This window comes from Protomyctophum bolini (genome assembly GCF_963924005.1).
Source record: "Protomyctophum bolini genome assembly, chromosome: 11".
Classification (NCBI taxonomy): domain Eukaryota; kingdom Metazoa; phylum Chordata; class Actinopteri; order Myctophiformes; family Myctophidae; genus Protomyctophum; species Protomyctophum bolini.
This window is the reverse complement of record NC_137872.1, coordinates 39824044-39842917: the sequence shown is the minus strand read 5'-3', so window position 1 is coordinate 39842917 and position 18874 is coordinate 39824044. Positions and strand designations below refer to the sequence as shown.

Below are 18874 nucleotides of genomic sequence, written 5' to 3'. Positions count from 1 at the left end.
GTTGTAGTTGCGGTGGTCAATTGATTCAATTGACTGGGCCTGTGCCCGATCGAGTGGCCCAATGGAGGCAAAGTAGTAGTAGAGTAAAAGTATCAATACTGCAATATAGAAATCCCCCGAAATTTGCTTGAGTAAAGGTAGAAATACCTCAAAACTGTCAAAGTAAAGGTATTTAGTTACTTTCGACAACTGCTTAACCCATTTTGGACGGGAACCCCTTTTTGTGTTTTAAACATTATGTTATAATTTAGCTATTGAAAAATAGCAGATCTACAAGCTCATAGCGCGCCACCAGGTGGCACCACTAATACAGAAACATGTCAGAAAACTGTCAGAATTTAGAAGATTTTATTTTTATTTTCTATGTCAGGCCTAAATTGTCTGCTCCTCAGTCCCTCCAGTTTGCCTGCATTCAGTTTAGTTTGTTTTTGAAGACCTATATATACCTGGATGTTGACCGCCCTTTTGTATGGCAGAAAGTTTTCTCCAATTAAACCCGGACAAAACTTATCATAGGCCCAGATACTATATGCAATGACATAAAGCAGTCCCTGGGTCCTTCATCTGCACACTTCACAAAAGTGTGCAGATGTGTTATTTGACCAGCAAATGAATTTTGAGCCACACAAAAGTGGTTCAAACCTGTTTCTTTCAGCTTAGAAACATTTCCAAAATCAAGTCGCTTTTAACCCCTCGAGATCTGGAACAACTTATTCATGCTTTTATTTCTTCCCGGCTGGACTATTGCAAGTCATTATTCACTACCCTCAGTCGCTCTTCAATACATCGCCTCCAGTTGGTGCAGAATACAGCTGCCAGACTTTTAGCGAACACTTTTAGAAGGTCTCATATCACCCCGGTCCTTGCTGCTTTACACTGGCTTCCACTTGACTGCAGAATAGTTTTTAATTTTTTATTAATCACTTTTAAAGCTCTCCATGGGCTGTCTCCCAGGTACATAACTGAACTTTTAGTCCCCATATCAAATGTGAGAACTCTGAGGTCTTCAGGTAAAGACCTGCTCAAAGTTTCCAACACAAGACTGAGAACAAAAGGCTTTTGAAGTTGTAGCCCCTTCCCTATGGAATGAATTACCCCTTTCCCTAAGGAGGGCAGAATCTGTTGAGGCGTTCAAAAAGCTGCTAAAAACCCATTTGTTTCAAAAGCACTTTTGTCTGTAATATTATCTATATGGTACTGTATGTTTATCTATATATATTTGTATTATTACTCTGTCATTGTGTTTTCGTTTTATTGTTGATCTATGTGTTGCTCTTGTTTTATTTCATTTTATTTATTGTACAGCACCTTGTGACATTTGTTTTGAAAGGCGCTTTATAAATAAAATGTACCTTACCTTACCTTACCTTACCTTACCTTACCTTTTGCTTGCTGGATATTGGATTTGTTGTTTGTAAAGGACATGATATTTGACACCATTCTCTATGAGCTGCTAATCTTTGCATAAAACATATCCTGACATCTACAATCCTGCAATCTACTCTGCATCTGGTTGCCTGCTTTTGGGTCCTACTCCGTAACCTAATCCTGACAGAATGAAGTAAAGTATGTATTGTGTTTCACAATGGGACCTGCTGTATCAATTCTCATGAGCTCACAACATTGTTAAGAAGGCACTTTTTCAGCAACACCTCTTTCCTACCCAGAGCTAGTGACTCCTATAATAGTGACCTATAGGCGGCCGCCTAGGATGTAATTTTGAGGGGATGTCGCCAAAAAAGTGCATCATCCTTACGTCACGTGTGTTTTCATTAAAAGTCTCAGCCTCAGTCCCAGCATCACAGACAGAAGAGGAAAAGCAGCAAAGCTCTGCTGACAAGCACGTCATGTCTGAAGGCACCAATAAGGCTGTGACAAAATATATACCAGCTCCAAGTAAACTGCAGTCTCCTATAAAAACACAACAGTCCTTTTAAGGACCACAGACCACCTTTTCATCAACATATCTCTTCTACCCAGAGCTGGTGCCAGCTCCTATAATAGTTACTAGGATGCCATTTTGAGGGGGTGTCGCCAAAAAAGTGGCTGGATCATCCTTACCTGTGTTTTCATTTGAAGTCTCATGCAGCCTCAGTCCCATGCCTCACAGACAGAAGAGGAAAAGCAAGCAGCAAAGCTCTGCTGATAGCTGATCATCCTGCACACAGCATGCAGTCTTATACTCTCCCACCTCCAAAAGGAAGTAGCAGTACAAAGCATGGGTATTATAATCGGGCTATAGTAGCCTACTGGCTCAGACTGGAGAACATGCACATCCTTTATCCTTACCAACAAAAGGAAGACTTTGAGGGAAACACAGCGTTTGCCTCTTACTCCTCAAATGTAATAGATAGACGGATCATGAGTTGGTGTTTTGTGTAGTATTCTTGTGTTGGATGAATGTTGTATATGCTGTGAATGTATGCAATAATATGGAAAAATATGTTATTTGAATGATGTGTTTAAGAGTAGCTGCTGTGATTCACAGTATGGGGATCTAATAAATACATAAACATCTCTCTCTGTGGGTTCTGAGGCTGACGGCTACAGTACAAGCTACAGGTTGCATGTTTGCTGGCTTCAACAATGGAGGAGCAGGACACTCACCTCACAATGGAATGAAATTGACGACCTTTGACAGTCAGTGATCAGGACGCGTACATGAACGACAAGTGTGCAAGTTATTTTTCACAGTGCATTCAAATGTCACTATAAAAACATCAATGCACAGTCTTTTCCTCTGGGGACAGATGCCTTAACATGCACAATGTGTAGTCTGGAGCCACTGCAAGGGTTGGGGTTACTCCCTGACGGCTGTAGCGATGAAGATCAGACGTGTTCCTTGTTTAGGTTCATATCCATATATTTTTGAAGAGCACAGCTGTCCTATAAAAGGCATGATGCAATGTTTACTCTTTTACTGGTCATACTCAGCAGAACAGCACATTATAAATAGTCAATACCATACTTAGTTAACAAGTTTATTGTTAATACATAAATAATGGATAGTGTTTGTCTGAAGAAAGAAGAAGAGAGAAAAAAGATGAAAACAAGAGAGAAGAAAAATGTGGCTATTATGTAGCCATTTTCGGTTTGATGTATGCACATATTTAGTCACCTTTTATGTTTTGGACGCGTGACAGACAGATTTGAACCGTCAGCCTTATGTTCCTGAAATTTTCTCCTCAGGGGATTGTCATTGTGAGTTTGTGACACACATTTCCCGTATTTTGACAGAGTTGGCATGTTTTTCGAAACCCTGCAGTGTCTCTGAGAAATCAAGACACATGACTACTTGCTCCCTGAGGTGCTGCCCCATAGTGCCCAGCGCTCCTGTTACTTAGTTAGGATGGGTTAAATGCAGGAGGGTTGTTCTTACAATTCCTTTTGGCAAACCTCCACCAGTAATGAAATATTATTCAGTTTTCATGTCTTCACTATAATCGTTCACCATGGGTAATTAAGACATTTAAGCTTTTGGCAATAACCACTTATTTTTTTTACTCTGTAAGCACATCATTATTATTTAAACAGTTCACATTTAATTTCCAAAACCCCTTCTTTTCTGTCTTGCCAAACCTCAAGAGGACTACTACTGCTAGATGATCTGAATTGACCAAGACACGTGTCTTATAGTATATAGGGATAATATCATTATTTACATATATGCGGTCTAGCTCGTCTTGACATTTCTGTCAAAGCGAGTATAGCCGGGGGCACGGTGGCACAGTTGGTAGTGTTGGGATATTTCGCACCTCTTAAATAAGCACCATTACTTTAAGAGTGTGCAGGGGCTGCGCTCATGCAGCAAGGTCACAGTGTGACAAGATTGTTAGTATATAGTGTGGGGAAAAAGAGTGCCACGTCAGAATTCTCCAGGGACGACACGCGTCGGCACTGTGCTTCGAGGGGCCCTTCGATCTGCGGACTGATATGATCGAATCTGATTCGTGATGTATACAGGTCGTATCTGCTTTCATATGTGTATTTGCTGTTCATATGTATATCACATTACCATTCAATTTGAGATAATTATGGGCAATCAATAAATGCCAGATCGTGTGAATCCATGATTTTGAGTGTACAGCCTGTTTATTGGACTATTAGATAACCCTCCCACAGGATGGCGCAACAGCTGGTGACCCTGCGTTTGAGTGGTTAAAGGTTATCTTGTCCGGCAGGTTGAAGGGGTCATTTTGCTGACCAGTATAGCAGTCTTAACGTGGCTCCATGGCGGTGTGGGAAGGGCCCTTTCTACCGGCTTGGGACTATGCTTGAGACGGCTTTAGTGTTTGACTAAATTGGGACAACCAAATGTTAGTGATAAGACGGGATGTGATATCAGATGAACATGCTTTAGGAGAGTAAAGGGCGCTGACAGGGACAGGCCTATATTCTGCTTGGTGCCAACTGCATTGTGTTTACATAAATGAAATAAGGCTTATCCTATACGCGGTTACCCTCTGGTATAGCGCTGTTGATTTTGATGCTGTGCTGGGCAAACGATATGGCGATTGTTGGAAAATGTAGCTGCTTAGAGCTTGCTGTAACGTTGTTGTTGATTGCCATACGTGTGTGCGGGCGTGCGTGCACGGTTGAGTGTCTGTGCGAGAGTATGTGTGTGTGTGTGTGTGTGCGTGCGTGCGTGTGCGGGCATTGTGTGTATGTGCACAAGCAGGGGAGGATGAGCGTGCAAGAGTATGTGTGTGTGCGCGCGTGCGCCTTTGCGTCAGTGTGTGTCCAGGGGAGCGTATTTGTGTGTGTGTATGCATGTGTGCCGGAATGCGATGGGAACATGCTTTTGTGGTGTCTTTGCGGGGCGACTGTGTAAAAAATATTTATACTGTGAAAGAACACACTGTTATGCCGCTCAGATAAGAGACATTGAGTGGGTCAAGAAAATTCAACCTGGGACAAGGAGGTCCATCCAGCCACTTGTCCCTTTGTGGATTAATTAAATAAAATCATAAATATAACCCCCCCCCCCCCCCCCCCTAGATTTTAACTTGCTAGGATCACAAATTAAATAGAGAGAGGTCAGAGAGAGTCAGAGCGAGGTCCAGTCAATTGTCTAGTGTTGTATAAATGTTGGTTAAATACCCCCCCTAAACCCCCCCCCCCCCCCCCACATACACCATACCTTACCATCCCCCTCCATATGTTCAACGTTGCTGAGTGGTCCGGATTGGAAAAAACAGGAAGCCATTGCTTAACCCTACAAACATGTCAAACATGAGATTTCACTATTGCCATTTAACACATTGCCAGCTCCAGACGAGACCGTCTTCAAATGCAACAAACATTTTTCCTTTGGAAACCGTAAGCACCATGGTTACAAAAATATAGTAGGAGTGTCATAATAATTATGAAAATTAATTGCAAAAGTATTACACAAGTTGGCCACATGGTGGCACTATAACAGCCCACTTTACGGTTTGCGCTATAACTATTGCCGGGTAAGCGCCACAACTACGAACATTGGAGAGGAGACTAATAATAATTCAGGAAAATTAATTGAAAGGAAAGTGCACAAGGTGGCCACACGGTGGCCGGGTAAGGTGTTTGCTTTACAACTGTTGAACCGGTAGGTATAAAATCATAATTTCCTTTTCTCAAGTGTTCCCTGGGCGTTTCCCCAGATAAGCCACGCCCACATGCATATAGAACACTTTTGGCGGTCTGGATTTTTCTTCAAAAAGACTGCGCTTTGTGCACTTTTGTGCGCTTCTACAAAAATGAGGTTAGAAGGTGATTAAAAAAAATATATATATATATATGCATATACAAAGAAAAAAAAGAATAAAAATAGAATCAATCAAGTGTATGAAGTGAAATAATAATAATATCCACAATATTTTCAGTTTCTCACCTGGCCAGTGGGGAACTAGATAAAGAATAACTTAAGTGAATAATAACAATAACAACTAATAATACAAAAGTGGTTCTAATATCTGAGAAGTGCGACAGGTAAATTAAGCTTGATATATGGAAAGAAGTCAAATTTTAACAATAATACTAATAAGAAGAGAAAAAAAGAATAGTCATGATAATAGAATAAATAACAATAACAAGGATAGGAAAAAATTATAATATTATTAATAAATTCCCAACCACCTACAATGGGTATGGCGATTAGAGTTACTGATGGAGTCCACTAGGGGAACTGTGGTTCAAGGATGGACCCTTATGACTCCATAATTGAACCTCAAGGTCCTGAGTGTGTATTTTTGGGATATATCTATGAGAGAACATGCAGTGGTTCGCCGATGGTGTTTGACATAAATCAGTGTATATAGTGTGTCTGATACCACTTAATTGAGTGTGATTCACACAGTAATATTTTGACATAATCAATATCTGAACATAATCAATGTGTGAAAATGTGAAATGTGTGAATGTGTGAAAATGTGAAATGTGTGAATGTGTGAAAATGTGAAATGTGTGAAAATGTGAAATGTGTGAATGGGTGAAAATGTGTGAATGGGTGAAAATGTGAAATGTGTGAAAATGTGAAATGTATATTATGTAAATATTTGGAAAGCCATTAGGCTAAGTTTTGATCTGTTTCTTAGACACAGATGCCAGAGGGCAAAGCCATTAGGCTAAGTTTTGATCTGTTTCTTAGACACAGATGCCAGAGGGCAAAGCCATTAGGCTAAGTTTTGATCTGTTTCTTAGACACAGATGCCAGAGGGCAAAGCCATTAGGCTAAGTTTTGATCTGTTTCTTAGACACAGATGCCAGAGGGCAAAGCCATTAGGCTAAGTTTTGATCTGTTTCTTAGACACAGATGCCAGAGGGCAGAGCCATTAGGCTAAGTTTTGATCTGTTTCTTAGACACAGATGCCAGAGGGCAAAGCCATTAGGCTAAGTTTTGATCTGTTTCTTAGACACAGATGCCAGAGGGCAAAGCCATTAGGCTAAGTTTTGATCTGTTTCTTAGACACAGATGCCAGAGGGCAAAGCCATTAGGCTAAGTTTTGATCTGTTTCTTAGACACAGATGCCAGAGGGCAAAGCCATTAGGCTAAGTTTTGATCTGTTTCTTAGACACAGATGCCAGAGGGCAAAGCCATTAGGCTAAGTTTTGATCTGTTTCTTAGACACAGATGCCAGAGGGCAAAGCCATTAGGCTAAGTTTTGATCTGTTTCTTAGACACAGATGCCAGAGGGCAATGCCATTAGGCTAAGTTTTGATCTGTTTCTTAGACACAGATGCCAGAGGGCAAAGCCATTAGGCTAAGTTTTGATCTGTTTCTTAGACACAGATGCCAGAGGGCAAAGCCATTAGGCTAAGTTTTGATCTGTTTCTTAGACACAGATGCCAGAGGGCAAAGCCATTAGGCTAAGTTTTGATCTGTTTCTTAGACACAGATGCCAGAGGGCAAAGCCATTAGGCTAAGTTTTGATCTGTTTCTTAGACACAGATGCCAGAGGGCAAAGCCATTAGGCTAAGTTTTGATCTGTTTCTTAGACACAGATGCCAGAGGGCAATGCCATTAGGCTAAGTTTTGATCTGTTTCTTAGACACAGATGCCAGAGGGCAAAGCCATTAGGCTAAGTTTTGATCTGTTTCTTAGACACAGATGCCAGAGGGCAAAGCCATTAGGCTAAGTTTTGATCTGTTTCTTAGACACAGATGCCAGAGGGCAAAGCCATTAGGCTAAGTTTTGATCTGTTTCTTAGACACAGATGCCAGAGGGCAAAGCCATTAGGCTAAGTTTTGATCTGTTTCTTAGACACAGATGCCAGAGGGCAAAGCCATTAGGCTAAGTTTTGATCTGTTTCTTAGACACAGATGCCAGAGGGCAAAGCCATTAGGCTAAGTTTTGATCTGTTTCTTAGACACAGATGCCAGAGGGCAAAGCCAGAGGGCAGAGCTGTCAATATATGAAGACAGAGACGGTCATGACCAAAAAGAGAAAAAGGATCCATAAAAAATATTAAAAAATATATAAAAATAACTGTACATTTTTGATTATTTTCTTTTGTAAACTTACTTGCACATATAATTATTATGGTTGCTGGTGAATGTCGTTTATAATATTGGCCAAGCATGTGTGCGTGTGTGCACGCACGCGCATATGTGGAAGCATTTGTGGAAGCATATGTGACAGTTTGAACAGTGGAAAACTACCCTGACTGCCACGTGGTATTAAAAATACTCCGTGTGGCAGACAGGAGATAGTGACATGAGGAACGCAAATTAGTCAGAGAGAGAGGAAAATGGAGTCAGATAACGGAGGTCCAGGGAAGTGGGTAATGTTGTGTAAACAAAGGTTGTGTGAAATTGTAGATATCAGCTACAATTGGAAAATATATAATAATAATAGTAATAATAATTACAAAAAATAATGGCACAATGGCCCGATAACAGCCCACTGCTTTAAATTTTATTCCTGTAGGTAATTAGGTGTTGACCAATGTGAAATAGACCTTTTACGTGAAACCATAATAGGTAATACAGCCTGGGGGTAGCAATACTATCAAGGGCGAAGGTCGACGTTGCGTTGTAGTTTTGTGAACAAATCACAAAAGGTCAAGAATAAAGAGGGTGGGTTAATTCAGGTCAGGGGAAAACCCCAGGGGATTCAATACATTTAAACCGGACTAAAATAAAATAAAACACTGTAGCCTAAGAAGCGGGGTTTACATTAAAATGTATATTGTAAGTGTTTAATATTGGTAAGACCTCCCTCCATAAGAGAGAGGTAAAGGGGGGTGTGACGTATGATTAGGTTAGAGTATTTAAAAGGGGACAGAACGCTTGGTCGCCAACTCTCACGCTTGGTCGCTGCGTGCATGGGTGTGTGTGGATGAGGTTCGAGTGAGACTCATGTCATAGTTTGGTTGTTTGGTGAGAGTTGTTAACTGAGCACTGTTGGGGTTGGTATGTTATATAGTTTAAATGTTCTCATGTCATAGACTAGACAGATGATCATTGTATTGTGTCTGGGCAGTGGTGAGAAAGTGCTTGACTGAAGGCCTGTCGTTTGTTCAATAAGGGGATATTGTGGGTCAGTAAAAGTGGGCAGGGTCGTGGTGTTGGCTTTGAAGTGTAGGTCACTGTGGAAAATACAGGGACTGATTTTGGCCTTCCCTGTAAATTGTGTCCACAGGGAATATAAAATATTGTGTAGAAAACAAAATTGATAATATAGTTACACTGTGTCCCAAAAGATGACACTACTTATGTGACAGACACTTGCCCCCAGTAAAAAAGTGAAACTCCCCCTTGAATAGTGTACATCAGGACAAAATGGCAACTGGCCGTTATCATAATTTAGAAAAAAAACGGGTTAGTAATGTTTCCGAATGGAGGCGATTAGATAAGTGATAAAAAACTGTATGTCCATGTACAGCATATTTTAGCCCTACTCAATTAGATTAGATGCTGGTACCCTGGTTAGAATATGGGGGTTACACCACCCAGAAAAAAAACTACTTTGTAGGCATTGCTCACATGCATGTTGTAAGCTTGTGTCGAGTCAAATTTTACCATAGGTGCAACTACTGAGAGGAAAAATAATAATAAATCAAAATAAAATAAAATAAAATAACACTCAAAGTATTAAAAGTAGTGGTACTCATTGTGCGGAAAGGGAGAAGCGATACATGTTTTGTAATAATAACCAAAGTAAACTATAAACTATAAACTATAAAGGAAATACTCAAACTAAGTGAGAAAAGTGACAGTAAATACGTTAAGGTACTTTCCACAACTGAAAAAGGTATTGGAAGGGGGGGACAAAAAGTACTCAATTGTTCCAAAGTGTAATACATACAAAGGCCACTAAAGTATATATATATAAAGTCCAGCATTCAAAATACTTAATGAAAGTACACAAGTAAGCGAATTAAATGCACTAGAGTAGAAGTGCCCTGCCCTGTTCGGTAATCAAATTACTCAAAGTAAAAAATAAGACTTGTGTAAAAAATAAGAATTGTGTAGAATGCCTAAATGAGATATTATTTAAAATTAGTGTTAAGTGAGTTGATCCACAAGCTCAGACGGCCGGGATAATGGATATTTGCAAAAATAAGTGAAGTGTTTCAAATTAAGTGGAACTAAGGGAAGTAAGGGGTTGAAACCATTGGCAATATTCAAACTACTATCTAAATATCCCAAGATTGTACTTAATTGAGCTAAGGAAATATACGCGTTTACTTTCTACAAGTGAAATATAATGGGCAACCAATGCACCAAATGGTGATTAGTTTCAAATGTAGACACATAAGGTCAGATTAATCATCCCTTCTCCCCTATAGTGAATAAAATATAGGGAATTTTGATTTGATTTGAGTTAATATTTACTAATTTTATTTTGACTGACTGAAACATAGACCATGTTCCTCTACTAACAGTAGACAGATATGTTGACCAGCTATTCCCTCAGCCCTGACGGTAGGAAAATGATAGCTACAGGACATGGACTGATTGCTCGCTTACCCTGACGGGTAGGTAGGTGACATATGACTCAATTGACTTTTATGTTACTTTTAATAAAAAGGTTTTATCCATTCCATTCCATAATAAGATCTGGGCCCATTACATATATTACTTAAACGGAAGTATCCCATTTTAAGTGAAATTTAAATTTTAATTTCATAATTGATTCATAGTTCCCCTAAGTTGGAATATCCCTCCCTGTAAACAGTTCACCATTTGACCTTAAATTGAGTTAATATAGGAACATCGCCCTCTCCAGGTTATTCTTTTAGTTTCTTTTCATCAGGAGGTTGATCGAACTAAGGCATTAATCTCCCCCGAATCCAATTGATTGATGTGGTATTAGACGCTATCTGCTAGTAAACCCCCATTCCACCATCAAGGTGAGAAGCTCAAATTATAGGAAAGACAGAGTGTGATTTGTAGTTGTACTAATGTAGCATAGAAATGTTGCAAGCCAGCAACATAAAAAAAAAAAGAAAACATGGGACCAGGAAGGAAGCTGCATGAATGTTTTAGTCCAAAATCATCAACAACAAAAGGTGGGAGGATATTTGATTCCATATGCACGAGCCTATCGTATCTCCAGAGACAGTTGTACACTCAGTTCCACCAAAGAGACATTGTTGCCGAATGTTACTGCAGCGACCAGCCAGCACAAGACCACCACCGCTGCTCCAGAGTTGGGGGGGGCCACTTGCCGAGAGACATTGAATTGGCCGTGCTGCACGGGGTAAAAAGGGCCAGCCACACACAGCCGCCAGACTGCTATATGCCACCTGCTATGGAGAAAAGAACTGTTCCGGGTGCTGGGGAGTCACTCACAAAGACACTGACCACACTGCTCAAGGTCATGGGCCAGGGGTGCGATGCCCGCACCCCTCTGCCCAAGTTATAGGCCCAAAGCCATTTAAAATCAAATATTGGACCTGCCGCAGTTGTGTGTGGAATTACACACTAGCATAACAAATTGTAAATGAGGCGAGATTGCGTATGTATGGGCAACATTAGTACAGATACAATACTCACACCTTGAGTCATCCAACCCTCCAGCAAAGGGAAATGCCATATATAGTATATATATATTAAGTTAATTATTTTAATGAGGAAATCATATAGTAAAATAGTGGATTATGCAGAAAGCGGAAGTTTCTAAACAATACACCCCATTGGAGAGCTTATGTAATAGTGAGAAGACAACTAAATAAGTGGTAAAAAATAATAATAATAATGTGTAATCAAAGTACCACAATCAAAAATATATGTATTTTCAAAAGTAATGTGTGCAAAAATATAGTGTAGAGTAATTGTTTGAACAGAGAATCATCCCCCTATCCCTCCCCTTTATTAGGCCTATACAGTATCTGGGAGATATACATGTACTTCATGAAAATACATTTAAGGAACTGAGTGGGGGTACGTTCAGCAAAATAAATAGTGACTAAGGGATATTAAAAAAAATATATATATATATATACATATAAATAAATACACGAGTTGTGTCAATGTAGTGTTTCACCAATCTGGGTTAAAGATTATAGTTCAGGGATTACACCATAAAAGTGCAGAAAACAATAAGCGAACATAGGTGAGGGGTACGCAGCTACAACATAAGCAAACAGAAAAGTGAGATAACATAGAATAACAAATGTAAGTGTCATCAGATGACTTCAACATAACTCCAAAGTGTCCAATACTTAAGGGATAGAATAAACTGGAAAATCAAATAAGAGTAAATATTAAGAAAAAATACTACATTGGTCTACATTTACTTTGAGTAATGATTTCATATAATACTCATTAACTGGAAACAATTGGAAAGGGCTATAGGCTCATAAGGTCATACACTTATAGTGTAGTTGTCTCGTTCAGGCTATTTCAGTGACAAGTTGACATAATTAATAAGTAACCACACCCAAGTGAAGTCATATAAATATTAAATGGAGGAGTACAATTTTTGCATAACACTAGAATAAGTGAATAAATTAGAAAGAATTAAAGTATCTGGAGAGAGTAAAACCCTGTCGGGTTCGTTCCGTCAACTGTGCCAACCATTTGTTTTGATTAGATAAGACTAATAGTAGTTTCGATCCAGGGCCACAATTATTGTAATAACGTATTACACTGTGTAGCACGTAGTAAAAACCACTTCGACCAGTTTTGAGCGGTGTCACGCTCCAATGATTGACCAGGGGTTTAGGCTTGTCTGTTCGAAGTATGGTCCATTGACAGCTGTAACTGATTGGGGCGGCATGGGGTCACAGGGCATGGGAACGAGGAACACTATGGTTAGGGTTGCAGCCAGCCAGCCAGGGAGGTTGCTTCATATATAGATATTGGAGCAGAAAAAAAAACAGAAGGCAAGAAAACAAAAGGAAAAATATAAATTATGCGTTCACTATTTTGGAGGGCCGGGACATAAGGCTGAACCTAAATTCTTATATAAAAAACAGTAAATGGCCATGTATGGACAATTTGGACAATGAGTGCGCCCCTCATTTCACATGGGTGTGATTTTTTTGATTTTTTTAACCTTCTGAAATAGATACAGTATAATTAGAAAGGACTAGCCCTGTAAAATTTAAATGTGTTGTGTTTTTGTTTAGGAGTCAGTTAGCGATTAGCACAGAGTACTTGTTGATATAAAGATTAATAATTTCCCAAGTAAGCAACAAGAGGAGGCACAAAATAACGATCTCAAATTAATGTCCCACAAGTGTCAACGGACACATTAAGCAGATGGCCCGTGGGTCGCTAATTGGTCCACCCTGGTTTACAGTCTCTGGCTTGTTTTAGAGAACTCTTCTCTAGATTAATCAGTATAGTATAAAATGAGGTCAGTCACCACATGCGAAGAGGACAATTATAAGTGAATAAACGAAAATATTGAATAAATAAGTAGGTGCTTACGCACAATCTGATAAGTGATGCTTCTGGGAGAAAGTTGACTTATAAGCAGACAGGAGGCAATTGGCCGGCTTCAAAAGGAATGGTATGCTTGTATTTTGTTAAGAGAAATGTGCTATAGTTCAATTCAGATTAAAATTATGAGTGAATAAAATTTCCCCATTGACATGAATGAAAAAATGCCAAATTTCAAAAGTAAGTGACCGTTCTAGTTGTATGGTGGTACGGTGGAGTGAGTCAAACATGGTTTTGTATGTAGCCTACAGGCGCCCTGACTGGGAGATTAGTGAGTGGTCCGGTGATACTGTTCTGGGAGCAGTGGGGAATCGCGTTTGTTTTCAACATGAATTGGTAGGCCTCAGGTGGGGTTGTCGTGTAGTTAGATCGATTGAGTCATAAGTAGCCTGATTAGGAGTCAATGAGGTAGTTTCCTAGAGATATCAAGAGATATGTGTTATTATAGTTAAACTCTGGCGGATCAATGTTATTTCTTTTCTATCTTTTATTGCAAGTTATTATGTACTGGCATTGGAATAGCAGAGTTTAAGTGAAAAAACATGTAGGTTATTGCATATCAAAAATGCTCTCGTAGCAATGGAGCTGAACCATTTTGGGGAAAATTCTGTACTATAATGTGGTGTCTGGAGTCTTGAATGTGTCATGTTGTCAATGAAATAGGGAGTCTTGGCTGGCTGCGTCCAGTCAGTACCGATCTGATGCTTTGACAAGGGTTTTCACTACAGTACAGTCGGAAGTTTGCTTTAGAGAGCTCATTTCTCTATGGTTTAATTAGATTAGTTGTGGGCTACTTATAATATACGACACCTGTGAACTTTGGGCACAAAGCCGTAGAGGTTACGAGGGAGGCTGCGGCAGGAGAGCAGCACCATAGACTTTCATACTAGTAACAACTGTGAGTGTTTGTGTGTGGTATGAATGCACGTCGAACCATTAACGACCAAGGAGGCGCAACTGGGGCGTAACAGGGAATGCCATGTTAACACGGCAGCAGGTAGAGCGGCTATTTTCGGGGAAGAAAATGTTCCCTCGGGGATCCAAAATACAGAGAATTAAGTAATGAGAATAATTGCCTGAATATAAATACAAACAGTTGTTGACTACAACAAATACATTTAAGGGTCTGCAGCAGACCAAGCGGGAAAATTAGGTGGGAGCCGATTGGTATGGGGTGGGTCATTATAAAGACAAGGGGAAACTAAAATAAAAGCACAAAACACGGGGTCAATATAAATAAGTGACAGTTATAAAATGAGCAATAAAAGGGTCTATCAATGTAAGCCAACTATAAAAATTAATATATAATATGGCACACAATAAAATAATGAACAAAATCAAGGGCCATTCTGGCCTACACTGGGCACTAGGAGGGACAGAGAGCATGCAGGAAGCTCAATTGGTTTTAAAGGTTTGGGTTGAATCAAATAACCAATTCCCCCCAACAGATGAATTACTTGCCAAAATGTTTAATCAAAAGTAACTAACAAATTTGCCCACAGGAAGTGTCCACGGACTAGGAGGGAGGTCTGAAAGACTTAAATGTCAAAAATATGTTTTAATGTGTCATACAAAATGTCACATGAAGGAGGGAGAGAGCATAACCCTAATAAATTCCCTAATAATTCTCCACAGGAGCAGGGACTTTTGGATGTCAATGTCTGAGTGTGTGTGAAGTGTAAAACATAACAGTCCCACAGGGCAACAGCACGGACGACACTCACATACAAGGTCGGTATGCAACACCAGACCCAGACTGTCCAAATGTTACTTAAGGGGACTACAGACCAAATTAAGACCCCCCCATGGACCACAAAGTGTCAAGTTCATATCCAGGAGGGACACCTGGTTGGGTTCAACAAGTCATTGGGTAGGATGACCAATCTGTTCCAAGGGGGCATCCTTGGAAGAAGGCCAAGTATAATGTCAATTGGCCTGGCACAGGAAGGTTCTGTTTTATTGATACTAAATGCATTCATATGTGATTCTGTGTAATGTCAATCAAACCGAAGTCGATTTAAATATGTGATTCTGGGTGTATGTCAATCAAACCGAAGTCGACTTAAATAACTAACTTACTAACATATGCAAAAAACCCAATCACCGTAACTGTCTTGAATGATTATACTGCAAAAAGAATGTTGTGTGCTTCTGTTATCTCTGTTGTCCTTGTTGTGTGTCCCTCAACAAAAGGGTAAGTATGAAAACGCGCACAGTCACACCAGGAGTTATGAATTCAAATATTCAAATATTAGACACACCAGGAGTATAAATTCAAATATTCAAATATTAGACACACCAGGAATTATAGAATATTATGTTTAGGGAAAAAGGAGATATACGGTCGAGGAAGGGGGAGGGGAACTTTTCTTTGAGTTTGTTTCCACACAGATGAATGGGAATCAGAGAGTATGCCATGCAGAGTTCATATACGCAAACACCAGGCGTGATTCCACAACAACTTCCACGTGGAAAGGCTTGCAGGCTTGCGGACCTGCGGGACGCTGCGGGACGAGGAGCGTTCCAGCATCAGAGCTTGCTATAGCTCTTCAACCTCGGAGCAGAGACGGACATCTCTCCGTTTCGAATGCGTGACGCGAGCCTAGTTTCTGGCAGGAAGGATAGAACATGCATCTCTCTGTTTCGAATGCGTGACGCGAGCCCAGTTTCGGGCTGGAAGGTTAGAACAAACCCCCCATGTCTTCCCCTCACAGGCGGGAACACTATGGCCGATACATCGCGTTGTGACTCGCGATGATCATAACAATTGCACCCAACAGGAGGGAGGGGCAAATAAAATAAAAAAACAATTGCCCATCCCACTTTTGCGCGTGAACACGGCCCCCCAAGGGCAACCAGGAGAACAATTTTTGATAACATGTTTTCTTTTCAGATTTCCCAGTGGGGAATGTAAAAATGCCCATATTTGTTCACAAATGTCATTCATTGTGCAGGAAATGGACCAGAGCTAAATGGCAGGGACAAAATGAATTCCCTAGTGAAGGTTTCGCCTAGAAATAAGTGGTTTTACTGTTTCAGTTTTTTCCACAGGTTTTCCTATTCACCAGTGTCCACTGGCACGAGGCTTCAAAAATGATGACTGACAATACTACAAGAAGTTTGATATGTACAATGTGATTCATGACTGAGTTGATTTTCATAAGTGACGCAATGTACTTCTATTCGTATGATTGACCTGAGAATTAATTGTCAACCTTTTTTATTTTTCATCTTTTGGAATTCAATGTCTGCCCACCACTAACCCTTAAATACATGTAGCCTAGTGTTCTACAGTCCCTAAATTGGCGTGCCCCTCGAACGTACGTATGATAACATTAGGTTAATTGGCTACTTCAAATTTCGTGTGGTAAGTGATTATGCGGCGCGCCCTTCGAATGATATAACCTTAGTGGGGTAGGCAATTATCCCTGACCTGATTGGTGTGGTCAATGACAGGTCTTGACCAAGGGAGGCTGTTGGGATATTTCGCACCTCTTAAATAAGCACCATTACTTTAAGAGTGTGCAGGGGCTGCGCTCATGCAGCAAGGTCACAGTGTGACAAGATTGTTAGTATATAGTGTGGGGAAAAAGAGTGCCACGTCAGAATTCTCCAGGGACGACACGCGTCGGCACTGTGCTTCGAGGGGCCCTTCGATCTGCGGACTGATATGATCGAATCTGATTCGTGATGTATACAGGTCGTATCTGCTTTCATATGTGTATTTGCTGTTCATATGTATATCACATTACCATTCAATTTGAGATAATTATGGGCAATCAATAAATGCCAGATCGTGTGAATCCATGATTTTGAGTGTACAGCCTGTTTATTGGACTATTAGATAACCCTCCCACAGGATGGCGCAACAGTAGTGCTGTCGCCTCACAGCTAGAAGGTCCTGGGTTCGATTCCCGCTCGGGGCGCTGTGGGTGCTGGCGGCGTGTTTCCTCCTCTGTGTCATCAGTGCCCATACCCGAAGGCGGGGTTGGCGAAAGGGCCTTTCTGTGTGGAGTTTGCATGTTCTCCCCGTGTCCCCTAGGGTAGGTACCCTCACAAAAACATGCAGTAATCCTGGTCTCTAAACTGCCTCCCCCTGGCCAGCCGGGGCGCCTGATGGAGGGGAAAGGAACTGGTTGGAATAACCTGTTCCTTCCACGCGCTACGTCCAACCAGGGAAACTCCCCCCTGTCAGGCGTAAAGGAGCAACTTGGACACTCAAGCATGAAGGAAGCATGAGTTAAGTCCGTTGCTCTCCCCAGGTTGGCGGAGGGTGTGTGTGTAGAGCCCAGGATCACAGTAGATGATTGGCACAGGGGTGAAAAATGGGTTACAAAATCGTGGGATAAAAAAAAAAAAAAAAAAAAAAAGAACTTGGCTACATTTGGCTCAATCTGTAGTATAAAGTACATGATTTTAAGTAAAGTACATTTTATTTACATATAGCACCTCTCACAGAATGATCATCTCATAAAGTGCTTTACATACAGTGGAAAAAACTAAACAAACCAGGGTATTAAATCAGAAATAAACAGGCTGTACAATTAATCTCAAGCAAGACAACACAAGCATGGGAAATAAAATCATCCATCAACCCACGCCTGTTCAAATAGTAGCATGGGAAACCACCTGAGGCCTATTCAAAAACCGCCTGCTAAATCCTGCCCTATGAGTTATCAAAGATTACACAAACAGTAATGTAATACTGTATCTGTAGCAACAACTTTTGTTTGATTGATTGAGAAATGTATTCACAGTTAGTAGAATGGGAATGGGTACACTTCAAATGTAAGTGCAGGTCAATACAAAAACTGCTATGTGTGTGTACATAGCAACAACTTTTGTTTGATTGATTGAGAATTGTATCCACAGTTAGTAGAATGGGAATGGGTATACTTCAAATGAAATTACAGGTCAATACAAAAACTGCTGTGTGTGTGTGTGTGTGTGTGTGTGTGTGTGTGTTAGGCTTACCATACGTCCTCTTTTGCCCGGACAAGTCCTCTTTTGGGGTCCGGGCAGTCCGGGGGGGGTTTATAAATTCCTTCAAATGTCCGGGGTTTTACACGTATCGCCTGTATATACAGTTCGGAAATTGCGCACTGAGCACACTGTGCAATGCAAACTAATAGGCGAGTGCGCTCCGGTGCGGTATTTCCGAACGCGCCCATATCGCTACGCTCACAGACCATTCAGACCAATGTGTATTACAATGCACGTTCAATGGTTCGTAGTGGAAAAACACTGTGGGAGGTGGACTTTCAGCCCGAACCCCGGAATGTGTATTATTCATAACTCTGCATGCACTGCGCGCTGACAGCAATGGTCCCGACCGCAGAGCAGAGAATGGCTCCGCGAGGAAACTATCTGGACATACCCACGCATTCAGGGAGATGTCCTCTACCACACCCCACTCTCCGCTAAGCGGGAGAGGTCGTGTAAAAATCACAGCAGCAGACCTTCTACTGGGGTCAACGCTCAAAAAAGTACCGTTTCCAGACCC

At 40.8% G+C, this 18874-nt stretch overlaps 1 protein-coding gene across 1 annotated transcript in view; it reads left to right on the top strand.

The window, feature by feature from the left end:
* LOC308324254 (uncharacterized protein) overlaps positions 1–18874 on the top strand; it is a gene marked incomplete at its 5' end in the record, with an annotated part of 110508 nt that overhangs the window by 36406 nt on the left and 55228 nt on the right. The window lies entirely within an intron of this gene.